Genomic DNA, 5,376 nt, shown 5'->3' on the forward strand with positions numbered 1-5,376 from the left:
TTCGTCGTTCGATTGGAACGATAAAAATTGGAAGTGTGTACGCACCTTAAGATTGTAGAGCAAAGGGTTGGATGATCCTGCAGTGCAATAAGAGAACACCCTGAACAACTGTGCAAGACTGAAGGAAATGCTGGAGGACAACTTTAAAGGTTTCCAAGCTACATTTATTAAAACAATCTTATAAATGATTTCAGCTATAACAGCCTTACATAAACAATATAAAATACTCCTAAAAAAGTGAAATTTATTTTTTAAAGGTTTAGGAATTATGTCTGCTGTAATAAAGGAGGAAAAATGAAACATTGATAATATAATTGGCTATGGCTAACCCGGTCCATCACTTTCCAGTTATAACGGGACAGAAATTCATTAGTGACTTTCAGCCGGCGTTCTTTTTACCAGGCTCTGTGTGTTAGAGCGGTGAAAATTTTATGCTCCTATAAATTGTTAATTTGTTTTCCCCCTCCATCATAAAGCAGCTGCACTGGAAATGGAACTCCAGAGATATTCCACTTGTACAGCTTGGCAGACGCAATGCTTGGATCTGAATCCTCCAGGAACACAGGAAATCTGTCACAGTTTTCAGATTTCATATGGGCCACTTGTTTTATCTGCTGTATCTGAATGGCAGTGGCCTATATAATAATCCAACTTGCTTGGATATATATAGGGGGTGTCAGTGCTGAGCTCCTGAAAATGTTAGTGTCCCGGGTATTCTGATTCTCTGGCTTCAGCTGGGGATTATCTGCAAAGTGTATAAATCAAAAGTTCTGATTATACTTGCTGCATGCTTGATTTAGGACTATGTATGGGCACAGAAGACACAAGTGGCAATTGCAATATTCAAAGTCAGCATTCTCAAGAAGTCAGTAATGGCGACAGGTCTTCTTGTAGGAGTTAGTCTACCCAAAGTTCATACAGTTATTACTCTGCTTCCCCTGATCAATCTCTGGAACATTAAGGAACTGGAAGAGGATTAATGATATCTTGCATTGGTCATGATGGTTGGGGGAACATAGAAACTAAAGAGCATAGTCTTGACGGGATGAAAGATGTTACAAGAATCAACCAATTGGCAACCAAGCTGAAAGCTGAAATATCAGTTGTAAAATGCTTTAAGGTGGCCATACACTGGGCAATAAGTACCTGACCAGTGAATTGGTTTTCCCCAGACATGACTGTGTACTTGGGTACCATCATGCACCTACTGACCAGCCCCTCATTGATGCCGCCCTAGCACTGTTAGGATTAGAATATTTAGGAGAGCTCCTAATGCTACAAGTATTGGTGGTCAGACAATATTGTGACAAAGAATGGGAATTCCCAAAAATAAAAAAATTCCACCAGTGTATGACCCGCTTAGAAATATGTATGTACACTGCTAGACTATTGTGGATCTTTCAAATCTAACATGTGTACAGCTGATCTCAACTTCTTTTTCTATTATTGATACCTAAACGATACCGTCACAAGGAAGGTGCTCATTTCACTGTTGATTTTGTCATCCAAACAATATTTTTATGTCTATATCAGCCTTTCTCAACCTTTCAAAACGGGAGGCCCCTTGAATCAATATTCAGGTCTATAGGGAACCCCTGCTATAGTTATATCCAGAGCTCACATCCTTACAGACAGACAAAAGGATCAATGGAGCTATACTGACCTGAAAGGCACAAATTCTTCATAGCTGATGAAACCCTTAGCAATCTCATTTAACTAGCGATATATTTTTTAAAGTAATATAGCTTTAGGTACAAATATTCTATGATTTGATCCTATTATTAAGTCTCTAGTCAAAGCATGGTGAAGTTATTTACAAATGAATACAGACTTTTACATAAAAGATTTGTTACTTTCATTGTTTGTATTTCAAATACAATGCTACAAAAACATATGAAACAATCAAACAAAAAAAGATTGTGAATGTCTTTGGATTCACTAAATACTTTTGCATGGAAAACAAGTTCATGCATAGTGAACCGGCATTAGAAAGATTATCCATAAAGGTGACTAATGCCAAAAGCATCCACATGCTATGCAAACACATTGCAAATTCATTTCCATAACCAGTGTACATATAACTTTATGTTGCACTGCTGGGATTGTAAATGTGCTGGGTTTTTTTCATGATGTGTTTTGGGGAACTTTTTATATGAATGACTTATTGTTTGCAGTTTTTGATCAAGTACATAGTTCACAACATAACCTATGTAGTGCATAGTGGACTAAAGTTTGTCTTGGTTGATGAAATCTAGTGCATGTACACAGCCAAACACTTCTTATTCTACCCAAAATACAGTTCTGGCTTTGCTTTATATCCTTGTCACTGAAGGCATTGGGTATCTTAGGACCATTTCCTAAATCCAATTTTAGTTCATGTGAAATGCTTATCACATGTGATCTTACCATAACTATGCAATGAAGGCTGATTCTGAAAAAAGTCAGAACATTTTCCCATGGGTTTTCTGCATGACATTCATTAGGTAAATAATAAGCCAGGAAGACAGAATTCCCTTCCAACTATGGTCCTCCACCAAAACCCTTCTTGGACACTTGTCAAACTTGTCACTTGGCAATCTTTTTCTATCTTCCTCAGCCTTTATTTATTCCAGATGAACTCCAAATTTCACATTTTAGAGAAGCCCTGATAAAATTAATTATTTGAGGGTTAGGAATGAATGCCAATGTTAGTCAAAATGCCAACCTTCTAAAAAGTTCCCATGTGTCTTTCCAAATAGCGCTGGCATTCTAATAGCTATGCCAAATGGCAATAAACCGGAAACCAGAATAAGGCAAACACCGGCAGATGGGAGGTTAATCAGCCAATGTTCAAAAAACCTCTAACAACTACTGGGGAGATCTGAACTTTAGGGTTCCTGGGAGCCCCGGTTGAAAATAGTGACAATGCTGTAGTACGGTATATATTCATAGATACAATACAATGTTTTATTGGCAGATCACCTGCTAAAAAAAACAAAAAACCTAATGCAGCATGGAAAGCTGTATAATATTACTTTTTTGTGTGTTTTCATACACTTTTAAAGTTTAACTATGTTGGATTTTTTTTCCTGTCTGTGTCTCCAATAGGGGGATTCTCAGTTCTGTTGGCCATTGTTACTTAGAATGCAAAGGGAAAGTCCGAAACTTTGATTTGTCAAAGGACCAGGAACAGTATTGGTTATACATACAGAGGCATGATAAATTGGCAATGATGCATATTTTTTAATTGTCCAGTCCACCGCCATACCCTTTTATTTTTTAGTTAAAGCCTTCAGCAATGGGCCTTAGTTATCAGAGATAGCAATGCATAGCCAGAGGAAAGGTCTAAAGTAAAAATGGGCAGTGTCTATGGTTCCTTTTGGACTTTTCCTTGTGCTGTTGTATAAAAGGAAGAGATGCCCCCATCAGCTGGACCAGAGAAAACTCTTTGCACATTATGGACCACAGTGTTCTATCCAGAATTTTTTTTAAGCCGTGTGGGAAGAAATTGTGGGGTGGCAGGCCATGTATGGTGACCCAACTTACCAGTAACCACCCAAAAACTACCAGGTGGTTACTGAAAAGTGCCGGGTGAGCGCCCAGCTAAAAAGGACTGGGGAGAACACTGGACCAGGTATTCTCATGGATAAACCAAAGCCTGGACATAAGGTACACCAGCATCTGCCAAAGCCACCTTTTAATCTCCCATTTCACAGTTTTATCAAGACCTTACTATGGCACCATGCAAAAAAAAAAAAAAAACTGTTGAAACAAAAAAAAAAACTTGAATAATCTTTGCTATCTAAAAGTTAGCATACTTTGTGACAGTGGGTTTTAAAGTAGCATATTTTAATATAGAATGTTGTGATTTGATCATGGAAACTCATATGTTTAATTCATGACTCCAGAGAGTATACTATATTAATTATGACTTTTTTGCCCATAAGACTCTAATGGGTACTTTTGAATTCAAAGGAATGGCCTGGGGATACAACCCGATTGTCAACTCACTACAGGATCAAAAAATAATTAAGGAGAACGGAAGAAGGCCTGGAGGCTATTGTTTCCTCCTACAGAGAATTAACAAGAGTAAAGCTGTCTACCAATGAAAAGATCAAATTTAAAGGAGAATCTCATTAGAAGGGCTTGAGGGTGGAAGAAAAGAAAAAATCAGCCACCTATAAGAAACAACTTCTAATCTGAAAACCTTCTTCAAAGATGGAACACATTTTACATTTGACAAATAGGCGCAGAGGGAAAGCCCGACATGAAAAGCATAATTATAATTCCAGCATTTTCAGCATGAGTGAGTCAAGCAATTTCATCAAATATACATGTATAAGTCTTCATTTCTGGAAGTAAATCTGTTTTATGCTTCAGTAGATGGAAGCAGACGATGGTATACAGGCCACTGCTGTCTGACAAGCAATTGTCCTTTGACACAAAGATAAGAGAAGATCTGGGTAGTGTATAATGTACAGTACTGGTTAGTTACATTAAATGTCATGGTGGGTGAAAGTGTAAATCACTCTTGTGTGAGGCTTAAGTTCAATTGCAGAAAAAAAGTATTGAGTAATTTAATTGCTGATTATTATTATCTATGATGGCCTCCAGCATGATTCCAGTGCCATTGTAGAGGTCTTATGGTAAACTACTCATCAACTATGCAACAGATTCTTCCATACAAGTTCTGGTGAGAAGTTAATGAGATGTTCTATCCTTGTAGGTCAAAATCAACAGTTTGAGTGGATTATAGATAGACCTGGCCTTTAGGATGTGGTGCAATAAAGCTTCTGCATGCTTGGATCCAGCCTTAAAATCTATTATCCAAAATATTCCCCCATCTCCTTAGACCTTTTCTTCAATGTATTTTCAAATTTCCCTTTACAAAGCTTCTTCCTGGGGTCTTCCAGTTGGTCACATGCTTGGGTCTCTTCTTCTACGTCCCATGGCAGCAGTCTTTAATACAACAAAAAGCAGCTCTGAGGTTATGCAGTATTGAGCACAGAGTAACATGGTGATGTACCACCAGGAGCGATGCCCATGCCAGCACTAGGCCCAGAGATAGAGGACCAGTGGATGCCAGTGAAAGGATTTTCTGCAGAGCACAGTGCTGGAAGCAAAGTAAGTATTGTAATGAAAGCTGTAATTTATACCCCTTGCATCTTGCATTTAAAACTAGTGCTGCCTTAGACATATGAGCATTGTTGGATAATCAGATATATTCTGGCTTTAGGAACAAATCTAATATTATTATAATTAAACAGGATTTATATAGCCCCAACATATTACCCAGCACTGTACATTAAATAGGGGTTGCAAATTGCAGACAGATACAATGACACAGGAGGAGGAGAGGAACCTGCCCCAAAGAGCTTACAATCTAAGAGTTGGGGA

This window comes from Pyxicephalus adspersus, chromosome 5 (genome assembly GCF_032062135.1).
Source record: "Pyxicephalus adspersus chromosome 5, UCB_Pads_2.0, whole genome shotgun sequence".
Classification (NCBI taxonomy): Eukaryota; Metazoa; Chordata; class Amphibia; order Anura; family Pyxicephalidae; genus Pyxicephalus; species Pyxicephalus adspersus.